At 43.6% G+C, this 21,169-nt stretch overlaps 1 protein-coding gene and 1 pseudogene across 1 annotated transcript in view; both read left to right on the forward strand.

The window, feature by feature from the left end:
- LOC135697688 (tubulin beta-1 chain-like) overlaps nucleotides 1–6,816 on the forward strand; it is a 29,555-nt pseudogene extending 22,739 nt beyond the window's left edge.
- The window catches only part of LOC135697634 (5-hydroxytryptamine receptor 2A-like), a 388,901-nt gene that overhangs the window by 100,018 nt on the left and 267,714 nt on the right, over nucleotides 1–21,169 (forward strand). The window lies entirely within an intron of this gene.

Here is a 21,169-nt window from a genome sequence, read left to right on the forward strand (position 1 = left end):
ATGTGTCATCTGCGAACCGAGACAACGATCCACCATCAGGGAGAGCCGGCATATCGGAGGTCAACAGGTTGAATAGAATGGGGCCAAGGATGCTTCCTTGTGGAACCCCGGCACCGATGTTGAAAGCATCCGATATGATGCCATTCAGAGAGACTCGGAATATAGAATAGTTGTAAATTATCTTTACTAGGAAGATTGAAAGACCGTACTGCTGCAATTTGAACACCAGGCCATCATTCCAGACATTGTCGAACGCTTTTTCAACGTCCAACAACGCCATGGCAGATGTTTTCGAAACAGACTTGTTCCGTCTCAGAATGTTTGTTACTCAAGTCAGCTGGTGGACGGTCGAACGACCTTTCCGAAAACCAAACTGTTCCTCGAGTAACAAGTTGTTTTAATCGGCAGATGTTAGGAGCCGGTGGTAGGCTGCTCTTTCGAACAGTTTTGATAACTCTGAGATAAGGCTGATTGGCCGAAAACTTGAAGGAGAGGATGGATCCCTCCCAGGTTTCCGGATGGGTATGACTTTAGCTGACTTCCAACACGAGGGGAAGTAGCCAAGTCGGAGGCACAGATTAAAAATCAGCGCCAGATGGTTGTAGAATCTGGAACTCAAGTGTTGTTGATTGCCGTTGTTGTTATTTAACCAAAAAATAAATTGTATTTTTAACGCATTTAAAAAATAGCTTTCTTATTGTAATCCTCTTGTAACTCTTCAAGAGAATGTTTAAAGGGGTGATAAAAAGGGGCTGACAAAATCGGGGTTTTTATTGGTTTTCGAGCTTAGTATTCAATGACTAGCCGCGACCACCCACAATCACAGCATTGATTTTACTATGTCCACGTGTTATGTCCCTTGTAGTAACTTAATTCTGAATACAAAATAAAATCTCTTTCAAGAGAGTGTATGGACCAGGGAAGTCAACTGCAAAACAATATTCTTAAACGAGACAAACTACGACACTCGAGATGTGAATACCAATGTCACAGACTGCAAAACACTTTTGTCACAATTTTTTTTACCCATTCCCTGTATCAAAAAATCAAGCCCAACTAGGCTAGTCGGGTAAGATTGGATCCCCCCCTTAAAAAAAATCCAAGACAAAAAGAAAAATATCCAAAAGAAACATTTCCATTCGACGAGACGAGCAGACTGCGAGCAGAACCAACCGGGCGAAAGAGGTTCAGCATGCGGCGCAGAATGATGGAGATAAATCACATTCGGTCGGAGCTGCGAGAAGGAAAAAAGGAGGGAGGGGGTTCACTTCTGTCTGGCTTGAAGTGGGACACCCAGACGGTAGTTTGCGACGCGATTCCAGAGACTGAAAAACACACATAGAGCAACAAGAAAAATGATCCTGAGCGTTCTACGATATTGAATTGACACCGTATTTTTGTGACTCTTTGTCCACGTCACCACACCGAGGGGAATTCGGTCGGTTACTGTAAATTACGTAAACAGAACCAACAGAAGAAGGGATGTGCTTTTCCTGACGCCACTGACGCCAAGATTGATGGTTCGCAATGTAGGTGAGATGGACGAAAGGAAAACATAACGCTGAATAAACTGAAAACACATTCTCCCTGGCTTTTCCAAGAAAGGTTTCACTTTGGACGGAGGCAAAAAAAGGCCATCAATTTTTAAACAGGAACCAACATTCGCTCAATGACAGCGACATGGGATCTCCGGATTTATTCATCGTATGGTTCATCATTGGATCATTTCCTTACTGTTGCAAACGGGAGGGTCTTTGTGGATTGAGAGTTGGAAAAGTTTCGATTGAGTGACAGTTTTGCTTACTTCTCCCGGAAAAGTCGGCAAAGTTTCTCCATAGGGCTACCAGTTTCCAGAAATAAGTGCTTCCTTTGTGAAGTTACCATTTTAGCAAATCAAAGTTGGCCCTCTGGAGAATAGAGCTCTAGATTGATGATGATTTCAACATTTTGCAAGGTGCAATTTTAAAATCAATTTGCGATCAAATTATTTTAATCAAATCTGTACACTTAGAAAAAAAATCATGTAAATTTAGGTGCTCTAAGACTATATACGAGCGTCAATTTTGACATAAAATTGAGTCATAAAAGACGCGAAATTCAACTCAATCAAACGCATTTTTCGTCGAGTAACAAACTTTTCCCAAGTAACCAAAAGTTCTGCATTCAAGCATTGTGGTCGTTGGGGGCGTGTGGTTCTGAATATGCCGATGAGTGTGCAAAACGTTACGCAATTCCATCCTCCCTACTCGCAGACGCCCGAAGATCTGAGGCGAATGCCACTGCAACTTGTTTCGTCTAGAAACGATTCTCTGATGACAGTGTTGGGGAAACAGCATATGCATGTACGTTATTGGTGAATTTGTTAGTTATTTCGACGCTTTTGGACAATGCTTGACATTTACCATTTTTTCAATAGTTTCTTGATAAAAATCAACTGTTGAAAGCGTTATTATCGATGCGTAGAAATATTTCTGATCGATTGGTGATAAAATCATTGAAATTTATTTGATCAGGGGTAGCTGAGTAACGTCCGAAATCTTTCATAGTTTTGTTACATTTTCCATTTTCGGTTTTCACATAGTATACTCCCATATAGGAATCACAGACATAGTCCTGCGTCAAAATACTCCATTTGCAAAATAAAAGCATGCCTATATCTCCCCGTGAAAATTTTAGAAATAATCATTACTTTCATTGTCTTCTCTGCTATTCTCCATGAGGGCCAACTTTTATTTGCCAGTTCGGGATGTTTTGGCTGGACGTCATCTGGAGTTGGATCATGAAAATCATATATGCTTTCTTTAAGAATATTAATCTTAAAAACTGAAATTTTTTAATCATAAATTTCCTTCTCTCTCTCCCAATCCATACAATTGTCATCCCCTAACCTTAAGGAGACCATGAGTAATCGGTTCAAATCCTTTAATTTTTAAGACATTAATAATGTATAGCGCAAATCTAGGGGCAAGTCAGCTGTACTCAGAGCAAATAGTTTCGCAGCGAGTAAATGTGAGCAACTCATAATGATTCAAACCTGATCAAAGTAGTCTCGCTTTGTTCAACAAATACAAACCTTCAATGACAAGTCGAAACAGACGTCATCTACCTACCCGAGATTTTATTTATTTGAGTTGAAATCATGCATTTGTTAAATTTAGTAACCGTTAAAATTGGATGAGATCACTTGCAGGCCGGGTCATATCTGACAACAGATTGATCGGTGCTATGTGACATCAATCCGCATTAGTTGGCAAGATATTGGTCGTAATCAGGGATTTGATTTATATGAAGACACAGGATTTATCTTAGCTGAAGCATTCTTTTCTAGTAGGGGACGGAGTAATCGGAGTAAATTTTCTGTCTAGGTGCACAACCAGAGCGTAAAAGCTATACGATATTTACCGAAATGTTATATCTAAGGGCTGGTTACCGTCATTGATACGACAGGAAGACGTATGCGGCTAAGAGGAAGGAATTTTATTTTATCGTAAAAATGATCAGTTCCGAAACTAGTCGTGAGCATGCAAGAACGAGACCGGAGACGCCATCAATAATGGGAAGATTAGAAGGAAGTGTAACCATGTACTAGAAGTGGTAGGATACGTACGATATTAAGACCAGAATGGGTTTGCGGCAGGACTCATTTTTTCGCTGAAAGTAAAAAAAATAAAGATAATGTTTGCATTGTTGTACTAGTTGAACAAAGACTTACATTCAAAAAATTAATAACCTAATTGTGCTTTTAACTTTATAAAATACTCCAATTAACAAAACTATTAAAGTTTTTTCTTGATTTTCTTTCCATTACTGTTAGATTGAGCTACATATACGGTCGCGATTCCACTCACACGATATCCCATAAGTCATAGAAGGTGTGGCTTGCAGCGCAGGGAATCTCTAAGACAGCACACTACGAAAAACACATGTAAATTTCAGTGCCTTGAGACCGACACATGCAAGCGGCTCTTTTGACATAAGAATCAGTTGAAAACGACAGTTGAAAAATCAATTCAATCAAACGCACTTTTCGTCGAGTTCAATATGTTTCAGTTTCAAGACACTTAATTTTATTTGCCATGTTTGTTTACGTTCCATGATTTACGTCAAAGCTGAATTACGTCTCGTGTAAAAATAGGAATTTCTAAGTGTGAGGTTTAGATTCTCCTCGGTCACTGCTGTTGTTGTAGCACATGGTGGTAGTTTGATAAAGATATCTTATAGATTTATTGTACCAGGGCCTTGCTCAGCTTGTATCCAGAGATATTCCATTGGTGGCAGGTGTGGACAATCGTAGCCCTTCTAAATGATATCATGACGTTTCTGTTCCTCGTTCATCTAAGCTTCGTGGCAATGTTCCTTGTGCTTTTGGATGCTACTACTGTTGTCAAAGGAAGGATGTCAAATGCCAATTGATGCGATGAATATCAGTTATGAGCCAACGATGATGGCATATTGACACTCTCCGCTCTTGAACATAAACGCAGTGAATTCCAAAAGGAATTCCAGAGAATTCCAGGAGAGCTTAGTGCTACACTTTTCCTGTTAGCTTGAACAACAGTTCCGGGCAATGTAATTTTAGTTAGCTAGTGGACGACATTCTCATGCTACTCATGGAAGTTCTGCAAAGTGCTAAATACTGGGAGAAGCAGAAACAAACGGCGCCACAAGCCACAAGCCACAATCTTTAAACAGCTACAATTTTTTTCTGCTTATGGCTTTTGAAATTATTTTGGAAAACATATGTCAATCGGCTTCAGTCCACCGATGATGACAGGTTTAAACACAAAAATCAGGTTGCTATGTGTATTTGATGTCGATAAACGCGAGCTACTCAGAGCGACTCAGAGCTACTCTACATTATTTAACTCCGATTTCACTCATGTTAAAAAGCTGTCTTGCAGCTTGGCGCAAATGATAACTTGGCTCTGTAAAGTTTATTCGATTGAGCCTGTACAAATGCAGTAATAACCATAAAAAACAAAAAGATTGATGCACATCAAGGATGTGCAACAAACACTAAAACGGCCAGGCCTACTGTGCAGATGTGTAGATGTCAATAAGTTTTATTTAATATAGACAGTAATATCGAAGGGTTAGTCATTCTACACAGTGTGCCAAAATAAAACTTGGGCACACCCCGGCGCAGTCATTGCCGCTGTTTGGAACCCATGGTTATAATTTTTATGATCTTTAAAGTTCCATCCTTTCTCCGTCTAGTCCCGCCAGTGATTCTCCAAAATCGATTTGAACACCACAAAGTACAGTCAGCGCTCATCCTATTGTCTATCCGAAGAAGTAGGTACCGTAAAACGGGGTATCTTTGAATATGCGGGTAACTTTGATAGTATAATATAAAGAATAAATTTACTCGGTCTGCTTTTTCCAAATAAGAAACATTGGTTCCATATAGTAACTTAGGGTATTTACGTTGATATGGTATATAGTTTTTATGTAGTATGTGCTACATATTTTACAATAATATTAAAAAATCATTTTCATGTTTTTCGCCTTTTTGAAAAAAGCACTCAAACCATCACTTATGAAATGTATTTCCGATACAGTCATCACAAATTCAATGTGGCATTCTTATTGGTTATGAAGTCTTCTGATTATATACTCATTCAAAGTTTCATATTAAAAGAACTTAATTGATTGAATTTCACTATTTTTTTCTACATTTATCGAGCATTATCAAAGAAAACCAAAATACTGATGTTCGGTCACAAAACTAAAAAAAATAGTGCAAATGCTTTAATATTCGTTCATCATATTCCTAACGAATCAACTCTTGGATCATCAGTACTTGTTTTAAAAACATAAAATTTGAAAAACAGTAATTGCTGTAAAACATATTTAGAATATACTTTAAAAAACTATCAATGTTACCCCGTTTTACGGTACATGAAAAATCAAGACAATCACTTGCACAGCAACACTACTCAATCAATCTCAACATTACCGGCTACAGCTCCGTTATTAAAGTCGTAACTCAGACTCCCGTGACCGAAGGAAAGTACGTCCCACGATCGCTTCTGATCAACCTTGAGCCGGGAGCTATGTATTCGGTCCGAGCGGGACCATTTGGACAGCTGTTCCGACCGAATAACTTCGAATAAGTACTCCAAGGGTGCCGAACTGGTAGATTCTGGGCAGGATGTTGTCCGTAAGGAATCCGAGGGTTGCGATTGCCTGCAGGGCTTTCAGCTCGGCGGTGGAACTGGCTCAAGTAAATTTTAAATCTTTTGTAACGTTGGCGGAATTCAGTAGCAAAAATACCTTCCTGTTCACAGGCATGAGCACGCTACATAACTCGAATATTCGAGAAGAATACCCGAATCGCATCATGAACCCGTTCTCCGTCGTTCCATCACACAAAGTCTCCCCCACGCTACGCTAAGTGTATATCAACTATTATTATTATTTAGCTTTATTTAGGAGGCTTTCAGCCTTAGGCTGGTTCGCCTCCAATGTATATCAACTAGTGGAAAACACGACATTTGCTTCCGAACATTGAAGCTCACCACCTATGGCGATTTGAACGCACAGATTAAAAACAGCAGGTATTTCGTGGAATGGATTCCCAGCAACGTGAAAACCGAGTGGTAGAAATATTCCGTTTCCTTCAACCGATTGATTTCCGCTACCGTCGGCGGTTTGTACAGCTGCTTCATGGCTTTGATCTTCCGTTGGCGTTCTTCGTCTGTTCGTCAATTGGAATGGCTTGGAAGATCCCACAGTCGGGACTACCACAAAGTGACCACCACTTTCTTGACAGCTTTCCGGCTCCGGCCGCCCAAAATCGTCGTCGTCAGTTGAGTTTTCCGGTTTCGAAAAACAAAACAAAATCAAGAGTTGTCAAAACACCGGGTTGCCAAACAATGCATTATTCACAAGCAAACAAAAGTCAGCTCAATTACTTCTTGGCACTACCGTGCCAGCTGCGGCACACTGAGGTACACTCAAGCAAAAAAAAAAGTTGGCGCAAAACAAGTTTGTAGAGTGGACAACCCTTGAGTAGTATACATTTTATCGAAGACAACATATCAAGAAGACTGGCAACTCTTCCATTTTCTCAAACGACCTAAGAGATGAACCTGCCTCTGACTGAAAGTCTCGTTAACAAAGATAACCTACACGCTATTTCAAAACTATTCAAATTTGGGTAGAATCCACCCAGATCGGTTAAAACTGAAGCTACCCAAAAATGGGTAAACTGTGTTGGGAGTGACAAGTTGACAAATGAACAACGTCGATCGGATTCATGTCAATGTTGTTCATTTGTCAACTTGTCACTCCCAACACAGCTTACCCATTTTTGGGTAGGTTCAGTTTTGACCGATCTGGTGGATTCCACCCAAATTTGGGTACTTTTCAAATAGCGTGTAACTTAACCTCAAACGATCGGCATGAGACTGGCACAATCGCGTCATCTGACGCTTAAAGGTAAATGCTCCGAACGAATAGGCGAATCCAATACGCCTTTTTAATGCACCACCAATGTAAAGTGCGCCACGCGAGTTCGAGAAGAAACGTCAACCAAACCGTTTGTTTACATCAGAATAAGTATTTTCTCCAACGCAAATAACAGCATTTTTCATTCAAAATCTTGCCAATTTCCATAGGTAATTGTCTTATTGTACGATTTTCCACAAATCTGAACTGATTTGCACCTTAACTATTCACACACAAGAAATCCAGAAGATCATAACCACTAAGGCACTTTTCTAATTTTCCATTTTTTTCAACAAAAATATTCCTGAACACCAGCAGGATCTTTTCAAAAACGTTACAGAATTAAATTTTCCAACTGTAGATTAAGTTTTGCAGCATCTCAGATGAATCAATTTATCAGGAAAAGTAAAAAAGTGTTCCGCTTCCTATGCCTCAAGGCAAACATTTATGCTCACAAAACTCTTTTTGACGTTCTCCTATTCACCACCAGAGGTTGAATCGATCGTTTAGTTTCTATTAAAAAGGCCTATAGAAACTAAACGATTGTTCCAGCCTCTGGCGGTGAATAGTGGAACCCTCAAAAGAGTTATGAGGTTGGACATTTTCACCGTGAAGCACCTCTCCTGTTTAATGTATCCACCCCAGGTGCTTCAAATCGTCATCCACGTGGAATATTTTGTTTTCTGTATCGGGTTTGCAGTGATCCGGCTGGTGCTTCGATATATTTTTAATGAGAAAGATTAAGATTTATAAAATTGTCCCAGCGGTTATGATCTTCCGGATTTTAAATGTGTGGTTATTTCAGCTGTAAAGCAGTTCAGATCTGTAGATAAAGGGTGTCCACGATGAAATTGCCACACTATGAAATTGCTCTAACTTTTTAACCGTTAGGTAGAATTTAATGAAAATTTGGGTGGATTTAGTTCATAGTGCATTATTTACATCCTGCAAGTTTTAAAGTCCTGTGATCAAAACTCGCGGAAATGGAGTCGAAAGAACAGCTCGTGCGTGATAAAATCTTGCGCATTCATCACGAGAACAAGGATCTCTCGCATCGTTCCATCGCTAAAACGTTGGGAATCGCGAATTCCACGGTGTCGCGAGTGATTAAGCGGTTCGAGGAACGGTTGACCACCGATCGGAAGCCCAGAAGTGAAGGAAAAAGTATTCCGTACAACACCAAAAATCACAACCGCGTAGTTGGGGCCTTCAACCGAAATCCGAACGCCTCCGTTAGGGATGTGGCTAAGAAGCTGCACCTAAGCCGAAGTTTTGTCCAGAAGGCCAAAACTAAGGCTGGGCTTCGAACGTTCAAGGTACAAAAGGTCCCTAATCGCGACGAGAAGCAGAAAAAGTCCGCCAAAACCCGTGCCAGGAAGTTGTACCTCAACATGCTGACGAAAGTTGAATGCTGCATCATGGACGACGAAACATATGTGAAGGCCGACTTCAAACAGATCCCCGGCAACCTGTTTTTCACGGCCAAGGATAAGTTCAGCGTTCCGGAGCATGTCCGCACTCAGAAGATGTCCAAATTTGCGAAGAAATTCCTGGTTTGGCAAGCCATCTGGACGTGCCGGAAGCGGAGTGCACCTTTCGTGACCCAGGACACGATGAACGGACAGGTGTACATAAAAGAGTGCCTCCAGAAGCGGCTGCTTCCTCTCCTGAAGGCCCACAACGTCCCAACAATCTTCTAGCCGGATTTGGCCTCATGCCACTACTCCAAGGACGTGCTGAAGTGGTATGCGGACAATAAGGTCAATTTCGTGCCGAAAATGTTCAACCCTCCCAACACTCCGGAGCTCCGCCCCATCGAGAAGTACTGGGCGATTATGAAGCAGCACCTTCTTAAACGACCTAAGGTAGTGAAGACAGTCGAGGAACTGAAGAAAGTATGGGTTTACATGCAAAAAACGGTTGATTCACAGGTAGTGCAGAATCTTATGGCCGGGGTTAAGGCCAAGGTGCGGGCATTTGCGTATGGACTGTAAATAAAATACGAGTAAAATGGTAAAATGAAGTTTAATAGTTATTTCTCAATCCCTGAAAATTTGACGGCAATCGGATGAAAACTCGAATTTTGCGAATCAATTTTGTGTGTGGCAATTTCATCGTGGACACCCTTTAATTGGAAAATAGGATCACTCCCGATGGAAATTTGCAAGATGTGCAATGAAATATGCATAATTTTGAGTTTTGAAAATCGTCATTGTAATGTAAACAAATGAATTCGATGAAATTTCCTCTCAAAATCGGCTAACGCACTCCTACATTGATGGTGTATGAAAAGAGCCTATTAGATAGCAAAGGTTCCATCCTCAGAAGAAGCTTTGTGCATTTGCTAATTGTTCTATGCGTTGCTTCCATCTTCGCTCGAGCACAGCGGTACCAACAGGTGAACACTCGTGTTTATTTCAGTTACCATGGAGACGTAATTTGTGATTAGCCCCGGTCCCTTTCAAATTGTGTCATTATTTATGAACGGCCTTATATTTGAAATGACGTTTCACATTCATCTAGTGATGTCCGATTTTCATTCGAATAACGATTAACGAACCGAAAAGTAAACTATTTATAATCGGTTAGGTCATGCCGATATAAGCATTAACATCTCCACAGGATCATCACCCATTAGCTGCTTGAACGTCAAGCAGTACAGTTCGGTCTTTGCTCGCTCTGTCGAGTTGTTCGATTAACCTATAGTTTGTTACAAACGTTCGCAGATATTCTGTACGTCGCGTCGTCAGTAGTGTCGGTCGCATAGCGTGATGGGAAGACAGCGCTCTCGGAGCCGACTTCGTGACCAAGCGGAGAAGAAGAACAGTGGTGAGGGTAGCTCGGTACCTACCTCAAATAGGTACGCTACTCTGCCCACCGATGTTGGAAATACCAACCCAGTCCCGGTGAAGCGGACGAAAAAGAGGAAGAAGAATCAAGGACAGTCCGATGGTACGAGCGGACGCGACGATGTTACCGCGACGAACGCCAGCGACATCGGTGATTTCGGCGACGCCGTCGAAACCGAGAATTCTGCCGGTCCGAGTGCGGTGAAAATCAAGCTTCCTCCACTGGTGGTGAAGCAAGTACCACTCAACACTCTGATTGGCGATCTCTCATCGCTGGGCGTTGCCGCTGAATTTAAGCTCGGCAGGATCGGCACCAAGGTGATGCTGCGAACAAAAGCGGAGTACGAAGTGGCCGTGAAATATCTGAAGGATTCCAAGGCGGAATTCTTCACGCACGACATCCCCGGCGAGAAGCCCTTCAAGGTAGTCATCAGGGGTCTACCAAATTTCGACCCCAAGATGGTCGAAGCTGAAATCAACCGGTACAAGCTAGCCCCAATCGCTGTATTCCGAATGACAAGGAGAGACGAAAACGTGAAGACGTACCCGGATTGCCTCTTCCTGGTGCACTTCCAGAAAGGGACGGTGACTCTCAATGCGCTGCAAGCCATCCGATCGATCTACTCCATCATCGTACAATGGGAGCCATACCGTGGCGGCCATCGTGACGTAACGCAGTGCCAGCGGTGCCTCAATTTTGGTCACGGTACCCGCAACTGCAACATCAAGCCACGCTGCAGCAACTGCGCTCAAGAACACGCCACTTCCAACTGCCCTGCGGATGGAGCCGTGGCGTTAAAATGCGCCAACTGTGGTGGTGCACATCAAGGTTCCGACAGACAGTGCTCCAAACGCGAGGACTTCAAACGCATCCGAAAGCAGGCGTCAAGCAACAATCAACCAGGACGCAAGAAGGACAAAACCCCAGCATTCAGGACGGAGGATTTTCCGCCTCTTCGTGCTCCCCAGCAAAGGCAAGCGAATTCGCGGGTGCAAGCCGCCCCCCCCCCTCAAGTAGCTTCCCGTGATTCTGCTGGCCAAAGCTCTCCATCCCCCCCTGGATTCTGGAGACAACCAACAACACAAAACAACAACCCCGATCTGTTCTCAGCGGATGAACTGATGGAAATTTTCGTCAACATGTCCGGTGCTCTTCGTAAGTGCCGCAATAAGCCCGAACAGATCCAAGTGCTCGGTAAGTTCATCATCCAGTATGGCGTCTAAACCGCTAACTATCGTCACCTGGAATGCTTGCTCCGTAAGAGCAAAAAGGATTGAGCTTGCCGACTTCCTCCGCAAGCACAGCATCGACGTGGGCCTTCTAACCGAGACCCATCTAAAGTCCGGCGACAGCTTCTGGTTGCCTGACCACAACATTATCCGGCTTGATCGCACCAGCTCCAGGGGGGGTGGTGTTGCGGTCGTCGTCAAGAAAGGAATAAAATACCACACTCTGTCCCATATCCGCACCTCTATCATCGAGGCCCTTGGTGTGGAGGTGGAGTCGTCGACTGGATACGTCCAGTTCATCGCCGTCTACTGCCCTCGACAGTGTGCCGCCAGCAGTGGACTAGCGGCTAAATTTAAGAAGGACCTGTCCACCATCACCCGTACCGGTTCCCGCTTCGTAGTTGGAGGAGATCTGAATGCTCGCCATGAGGCCTGGCGGAACTACCAGTAAAACCAGAACGGTCGTCTCCTGTTCGACCACTCACAGCATGGGCTGTACTCCGTTTGGTTTTCGGATGAACCAACATTCATCTCACCGGCGGGCAACCCATCGACGCTAGACCTGTTCCTGACAAATATCGGCTTGTCCAAGCCGGTAGCCTTGAACGAACTCAGCTCCGACCACCAACCGGTGGTGTCTGAGCTGGGCTGCAACGTGGCTCCTGCTTCAAGCCTGCGCAAGGACTACCATCACGTAAACTGGGCCCAATTTGGACGCGTGGTAGACAGGCACATCATCGACAACCCGCCGCTTGACACCGTGGAGGACATCGACCGAGCGTTGGAGGGACTCCACCAAGCCATAACCGTGGCTGACGAGACATGCGTCCGACGAGTTCCTGTGAGGGGTAAGTTTATTGCTATTGATTCCCACACCCAACTCTTAATTCGCCTGAGAAATGTTCGTAGACGCCAGTTTCAGGGGACTGGAGATCAAGCGAGGAAACGTGAAATGGCCGATCTGAACAAGGAGATTGCTTCCAGAATGGTCTCACTCCGGAACAAAAGTTTCGGGCGGCTTGTCCAGAATCTGGACGACCGCTCCAGACCATTCTGGAAAGTTGCCAAGGTCTTAAAGACGCACCCTAAACCCATTCCGCCACTAAAAGATGAAAATGATGACGATCGGCTCATAATTACCCCTCAGGAGAAAGCAAATGCGATTGGTGAGCATATTGCCAAATCGCACATGCTTGGCTCCAACATCCAAAGTCCGCTCGAAGTTCAGGTTTAGCAATGCGTACTCAACCTTGATTCCTCCCCTTGTGCCATCCCTCCGGAGGATAGAATCACAGTGGAACAGATTTGCTCAGCGCTGAAATGCACCAAAAACATGAAGGCCCCCGGGTTTAACGGAATATTCAACCTAGTGTTGAAAAATCTCAGCATGAAGGTTCACTCTCTGCTGGCTGCTGTCTTCAACAGATGCTTGGAACTGCACTACTTTCCAAGTATCTGGAAGACAGCGAAAATCATACCTATCCGCAAACCCGGGAAGGACCCAACGCTAGCTTCAAGATACAGACCAATCAGCCTCCTTTCAGCGCTGAGCAAATTGTTCGAGAAACTCATTCTCAATCGTTTGCTCAAGTTTGTCGAGGAAAATAACATTCTCCTTCCGGAACAGTTTGGGTTCAGAAAGGGGCACTCCACCAATCACCAGCTGGTGCGGGTGATGAATAACATCCGAAGTAACAAAGCTGTATCCAAGTCCACAGCCATGGCCTTGTTAGACGTTGAGAAAGCGTTTGATAATGTTTGGCACAATGGGCTTGTATACAAGCTTTGTAACTTCAACTTTCCATTACATCTGGTTAAAATCACCCGTAAGTACCTCCAGCAAAGGTCGTTTAAGGTATCGTTGTATGGTTGTCTTTCCGACACGTTTTCCATCCCAGCAGGAGTTCCGCAAGGAAGTCTGCTGGGCCCCTTGCTTTACAGCATTTACACTTCCGACATTCCTCCCCTCGGAGACGGTTGCGTGTTCTTTCTGTTCGCAGATGATACCGCAATAGCCGTCAAAGGAAGGATGCCTCGTGAAATAACGAACAAACTTCAACGATGCCTTAACGCCTTTGCTGATTATGCCACCACGTGGAAAATCAAAATTAATGCCTCCAAAACACAAACAATCATGTTCCTCCATCGGCAATCACCCAAACTAAAACCGGCTCCATCTTGTACTGTAATCATGGATGGCACAAGGGTTGAGTGGTCCGCCGAAGTAACCTATCTCGGGATGTTGTTCGATGAAAAACTCCTCTTCCGTTCGCATGTAGTCAAGTGTTCTGTCTTGGTTAGGTGTCTGTATCCGCTGATTTGCCGCAGATCCCGCCTCTCAAGGGTGAACAAACTGGCCGTCTACAAACAAATCATAGCACCTGCGATCCTCTACGCAGCTCCGGTGTGGGAATCATGTGCACAGGCTCACAGGAACAAAATTCAGGTCGCTCAGAATAGAGTGCTGAGGATGGTTCTTGATCGTCCTTTCGACACTAGAATAACAAATTTACATGAAAAGGCAGGCATTGCCAAAATAGATTCCAAAATTAACGAAATTAAGACTAAATTTACACAAAAATGTAATTTATCAGAACATGCTTTGATAAGCAATTTGTATATAGTAGGTTAGGTGTACATAGTAGTTGTAGATTAGTTGTAGTTGTAAATAGTAGTTATAAGTAGTCTCCCTTTTCCAATTCAAATCAAACCAATCCCACCAAGGTGGTCATACTTTAAAATAGGCCTGATAGGACTAGGAACTGTAAATAATAATTAAAATATCAAATGTACTAAAGTTGAAAAGACGCATCTGTGTCACTTGAAAATTCATACATGTAAACCACACAATCACAGGAAATAAAGATCATTTAAATGCAAAAAAAAAAAAAAAAAAAGGATCATCACCGATCGTTTCAAACAAGTGCTGCACTCTCATTGGTGGAAAAATGGCAGCACAGCGAACAAAAAATAATCGAATAGTTGTTAATCGAGTAATTAAAAAATGGGACATCTCTGATTTTGGTGTGATTGTTTTGATAAAAATGAGCGCAAAATTTCATCTCTTCCGAGGGGGCAGCAAAACCACAAAATTATCTTGAATGCGGGGGGTTCTCATTGGATGAAAGGGACCGTGAAAGAAGACACTAAAATAGAAAGTTTTTCTTCCGACAGTTTCATCTTGAATGGCGGTACTGTGTCTGTCGCTCAGATTCAGGCAAAGTTGCCAGTCTTCTTGATATGTTGTCTTCGATTTTATCCAAATTAAAGGGCTGGGACATACCGTACCAACCGCGGTATTGACAAGTAAATAAGTTGTTGGGAGTGACTCAGCTAAGAATATTAATGTACAAAAGTCCATCATAATTTCGGTGTTGTCGAAAAGAAACGTAATATAATTGTTCTATTTTCAACTACCCCGCATTTTCGATTCCCACTTTTATGGGTCAATTCCGAACAAAGTTGAAGCCAATCGTTTGTTCGCAACTCGAAGCCACTTGTGCCACAAAGTGTTGAGGCTAACCGCGGATCGAACTTCCATTGCACCAGCATTTCCTAGTTTGTTTCCAACGGAGGAGAAAAACGGAAACCATTCCTTCCTCTCACTCCCTGTCCGGTAGTTCGGAGGCGGGTGTAATGTTTCTGCGGCAATAATATTTCTTTGTAATAACCGTGCAAGATTCCCCAAACAAATCACCACGTGGCCTGGATGGCGTCATTCTCCATATCGTCGCGTTCGCGCGCGCCCTCCCTGAATTGCTTGTCTGCCTGGCTGGCCGTGCCGCCTGTTGTGTCATTTTTACGAGCAGCGATTCCGGAAATTTATCGTCACGTGTTTTACGATGACGACCAACGAATGGCCATTTGCTTGCCATTATTGGGACCGGCAAAGACGGAGAAGGGTTTAGCTCCCGATTGTGTTGGTGCAAACTGTTTTGATGCAGTGAAAATAATCAACTGCCAGCAGCCAGTTTACCTTCCTCGTTTGTTTGCGTTGGATATATGAGAAGGTGCAGTCAGGATCACCACCAGTGCCAGTGGTGGGTGTGCGATGGACAGAAAGATTGATGATTGCAATATACGTTGCAAAATGGTCCTACCCAGCAAGGTTTTTTGTTATTTTTAGAGTTCTATTGTTTATGATCATGCCCAGAACAGATAGGTCTGATAGAAAATTGAACATTTCTTAGCTATTAATTTCAATAACCATAAGAAAATATTTTGGGCTAAAAGTCAAACTACCATCGTACGTCATTCTTCCTTCTTCACCGACCATCAAACCCCGAAATCAATTCAGTAAATAAATAAAAACCCCTTCCGTAGTGAAACCCGACTCAGCGCGGTATTATTACCACCGAAGCAATAAAATTCGAAACTGGAGTACCTTTATGTGCTGCTCTCTCTCTCTCTCTCTCTCTCTCTCTCTCTGGAAACCGAAGGCTTACCTGAGTTGGAAACAAAATTGCTTAGGAGCAAAAACCTGAAGCCGGGATAATCCATAAAAACTTATACCCTTGGACCCCATCATCCACGATGACCCCAGCTGCTTGTGCTGATACCCGGAGTTCATGGTAACTCTCGGAAAAGCGAGTGGGAACTTATCTTTCTTTTTTCCCCCTTCCATTTTGCACATTCAAACAATGTACCGGCACAGAGACAGAGATAGAGTACCACATCGTATAAGGTACCTACGTGATATCTTTTTAATATGGTTTTATGCTTTTTCTCTTGCCTTTTTTGTCTGACGTGTGGTACGTACTTTCCAATGTGTTCTTTATGCAAGTACTTGTACCCGTTTGGCCACTTCACTGTAGATATGTTGATACTCATGAAGGATAGCCTCATGTGGTTAGCAAAGGAAGAACAAAACCTCCTTTAATATAAGCTTTCACATTCGGATTCATGCCACATCGGGATTTTTGTTTTGACGGGACTCATGATTTTTTTAACCCGATTACCTCACTTATCCGGTGAATTTTAGATGTGATTTTCAGGATGGAATTTTCCGCTGTGATTTCAGTCCACAGATGATGAATCAAAATTATGAGTTGCGAAAAGTAAATTGATGAATTGTATCATTATTACCATAACCGTTATCCGGCGGGAAATTGCCCAAGTAACATTTTAAGTTTTATTAAATACTACAAAGCAACTATAAAACAACATTCATAAAACCCTGGTCAAGACTGCTTTGCCATTGATGCATCCACCAAAACCTCATCAATGCTAGAATCTGTCTAATTGGCCCACCCTGGAGAAGGTTCTGAAAGGTGTATTTTCGAAGCTCTTTAAGATTGATTTACTGCAAAATGATTGTACGGTAAACGCATTGAAATCCATTTCAAAACCGTATTTAAGCTACAATAAAAGCTATTTGGCAACAATTAAAAGCAACACCCGAGCCATTTACCCTAGCCACTTGCTAAGTTCACTAGAAAAACAACAATCAAAAAGGATTCATGTATACCATCCGATCTTATCAAAATAATTAAACAAAAACTGATCGTATAAAAATCCTGCCAAGTTTCCAAAATTATATAATAGTTCTCATCAGTGCTGAGTTGCATCACAGCCTTTAGATTGACAAAAGAGATTCCTACCGTTAACAATCAAAACAACTGAGAACCCTCTCTCCGTAAAACTTTTCACCAGTATGACACAACAACCGGGAGATATCGTTGTTTTGCGTTTCTCACTCATTCGCAATATCAATAACATCTGTCATGTGGTACCATCATATCTCCTAGGAAAAATAAACTGACATATAAATTACTGACTTAAATGATCTTTATTTCTTGTATTGTGTGGTTTACATGTATAACTTATCAAGTGACACAGATGCATCTTTTCAGCTTTAGTTCCTTTTCAATTTAAATTATTATTAATTACAGTTCCTAGTCCTATCAGGCCTGTTTTAAGAATGACCACCTTGGTGGGATTGGTTTGTTTAAAATTTGAAAAAAGGAGACTACTTATAACTACTATTTACAACTACAACTAAACTACAACTACTATATACACCTAATCTACTATATACAAATTGCTTATCAAAGCATGTTCTGATAAGTTACATTTTTGTGCAAATTTAGTCTTAATTTCGTTAATTCTGGAATCTATTTTGGCAATGCCTGCCTCTTCGTGTAAATTTGTTATTCTAGTGTCGAAAGGACGATCAAGAACCCTCCTCAGCACTCTATTCTGAGCGACCTGGATTTTGTTCCTGTGAGTCTGTGCACATGATTCCCACACCGGAGCTGCGTAGAGGATCGCAGGTGCTATGATTTGTTTGTAGACGGCCAGTTTGTTTACCCTTGAGAGGCGGAATCTGCGGCAAATCAGCGGAAACAGACACCTAACCAAGGCAGAACACTTGACTACTGTTTTCTCTACATGCGAACGGAAGAGGAGCTTTTCATCGAACAACATCCCGAGATAGGTTACTTCGGCGGACCACTCAACCCTTGTGCCATCCATGATTACAGTACAAGATGGAGCCGGTTTCAGTTTGGGCGATTGCCGATGAAGGAACATGACCGCTTGTGTTTTAGAAGCATTGATTTTGATTTTCCACGTGGTGGCATAATCAGCAAAGGCGTTAAGGCATCGTTGAAGTTTGTTCGTTATTTCGCGAGGCATCCTTCCTTTGACGGCTATTGCGGTATCATCTGCGAACAGGAAGAACACGCAACCGTCTCCGAGGGGAGGAATGTCTGAAGTGTAGATGCTGTAAAGCAAAGGGCCCAACAGACTTCCTTGCGGAACTCCTGCTGGGATGGAAAACGTGTCGGAAAGACAACCATACAACGATACCTTAAACGACCTTTGCTGGAGGTAGTTACGGGTGATTTTAACCAGATGTAATGGAAAGTTGAAGTTACAAAGCTTGTACACAAGTTCATCATGCCAAACATTGTCAAACGCCTTTTCAACGTCTAACAAGGCCATGGCTGTGGACTTGGATACAGCTTTGTTACTTCGGATGTTATTCAACACCCGCACCAGCTGGTGATTGGTGGAGTGCCCCTTTCTGAACCCAAACTGTTCCGGAAGGAGAATGTTATTTTCCTCGACAAACTTGAGCAAACGATTGAGAATGAGTTTCTCGAACAATTTGCTCAGCGCTGAAAGGAGGCTGATTGGTCTGTAGCTTGAAGGCAATGTTGGATCCTTACCGGGTTTGCGGATTGGTATGATTTTTGCTACTTTCCAGATGTTTGGAAAGTAGTGCAGTTCCAAGCATCTGTTGAAGATAGCGGTTAGAAGAGACTGCAGTTTCATGCTGAGTCTCTTCAAGATCAAGTTGAATATACCGTCAAACCCGGGAGCCTTCATGTTCTTGGTGCATTTCAGCGCTGAGCAAATTTGTTGTACTGTAATCATATCCGCCGGTGGCACGACACAAGGGGAGGTATCTAGGTTTTGAACGCATTGCACAACCTGATCATCGAGCGGACTTTGGATATTCGAGCCAAGCAAATGCGATGAAGCGACATGCTTGCCGATCGCATTTGCTTTCTCCTGTGGGGTGATTAAAAGCCGATCGTCATCATTTTCGACTTTGAGAGGTGGAACGGATTTGGGATGATTTTTCAGGACCTTGGCTACCTTCCAGAATGGTCTGGAGCGGTCGTCCAGATTCTGGACAACACGCCCGAAACTTTCATTTCGGAGTGAGTCCATTCTGGAAGCAATCTGCCTGTTCAGATCGGCCATTTCACGTTTTTTGCCCAGGTCTCCAGTCCTCTGAAACTGGCGTCTACGCACATTTCTCAATCGAATCAATAATTGGGTGTGGGAATCAATAGCAACAAACTTACCCCTCACAGGAACTTGTCGAACGCATGTCTCGTCAGCCTCGGATATGGCCTGTTGGAGTCCTTCCAACGCCCGGTCGATGTCATCTACGGTGTCGAGCAGTGGATTTTCATCGATGTTGCTGTCCACCATTCGACCGTACTGCACCACATCCCTGGCAAGACTAGTACTCGCTGAAGCTGCCACCGATGGTGGTGGTGTTAGTGTTGATAACACGTTTTTAAGCTACATTCATGTGTACCGCATGGTTATATCGCTTTAAAAGTTTTTACTAATGTAGTAATGCTGCTATCACATCCAATTATAATGCACTTCTTTTTTAGGCAACGATAATTCTTGTTAAACACAGTAAACAGCGCCTATGGCACAACAAAGAGATAAAAAAATCTTCCCCCCTGCTCGCGACAAACTTTCCTAACAACGTATCACGCATGAACAGAGCTTGCTTGCGAATATTTGCACCAGCTGTCAAATGTTGACGTAAAATCGAACCAGAGAACCAGGATTTTTCGGCTTCACACAAAGTATATGGAAATGACGTTTGTGTCATAGATGTGTACTGCACCCAGTTGACATGGTGGTAGTCTTTACGCAGGCAGCCTCTAGCAGGAACCACGTTGACACCGACTTCAGTCACCACCGGCTGGTGGTCGGAGCTGAGATCGTTGTGCGCCTCCGGCTTGGATAGTCCGATGTTTGACAGGAAAAAGTCTAGCGTGGAGGGATTTCCCGCTGGAGAGATAAAAGTTGGTTCGTCCGGAAATTGCACTGTGTACAATCCATGTTGTGCGTGGTCGAACAATAGACATCCGTTTCGATTCCTCTGGTAGTTCCGCCAAGCTTCATGGCGGGCGTTCAGGTCGCCCCCATCGATGAATCGGGAGCTAGTACGGGTGATGGCGGTCAGGTCCTTCTTGAATTGGATTCTTAATCCGTTGCTTGCGGTACACTGGCGTGGGCAGTAAACAGCGATGAACCGGACGTTTCCAGTTGGTGATTCCACCTCCACACTAATGGCCTCGATGATAGAAGTGCGGATGTGGGGCAGAGTGCAAAACTTGATTCCCTTTCTGACGATGACCGCTACACCACCCCCCCTGGAGCTGGTGCGATCAAGCCGGATAATGTTGTGGTCAGGCAACCCGAAGCTGTCACCGAACTTTAGGTGGGTTTCGGTTAGAAGACCCACGTCGATGCTATGCTTGCGGAGGAAGTCGGTAAGCTCAATCTGTTTAGCTCTTACAGAGCAAGCGTTCCAGGTAGCGATGGTTAGCGGTTTAGACACCATATTGGATGATGAACTTACCGAGCACTTGGATCTGTTCGGACTTATTGCGGCACTTACGTAGAGCACCGGTCATGTTGACGAAATTTCCATCAGTTCATCCGCTGAAAACAGATCGGGGTTGTTGTTTTGCGCTGGTGGTTGTCTCCAGAATCCAGGGGGGGATGGAGAGCTTTGGCCAGCAGAATCACCAGAAGTTGCTTGAGCGGAATGCACCCGCGAATTCGCTTGCCTTTGCTGAGGAGCACGAAGAGGCGGGAAATCCTCCGTCCGAAATGCCGGGACTTTGTCCTTCTTGCGTCCTGGTTGGTTGTTAGCTGCCGCCTGTTTTCGGATGCGTTTGAAGTCCTCGCGTTTGGAGCACTGTCTGTCGGAACCTTGGTGAGCACCACCACAGTTGGCGCATTTTAACGCCACGGCTTCATCCGCAGGGCAGTCGGAAGTGGCGTGATCTTGAGCGCAATTGCCGCAGCGTGGCTTAATGTTACAGTTGCGGGTGCCGTGTCCAAAGTTCAGACACCGTTGGCACTGAGTCACA

Source organism: Ochlerotatus camptorhynchus, unplaced genomic scaffold (genome assembly GCF_037179485.1).
Source record: "Ochlerotatus camptorhynchus isolate MF236.1 unplaced genomic scaffold, CSIRO-AGI_Acam_v1.1 ptg000077l, whole genome shotgun sequence".
Classification (NCBI taxonomy): Eukaryota; Metazoa; Arthropoda; class Insecta; order Diptera; family Culicidae; genus Ochlerotatus; species Ochlerotatus camptorhynchus.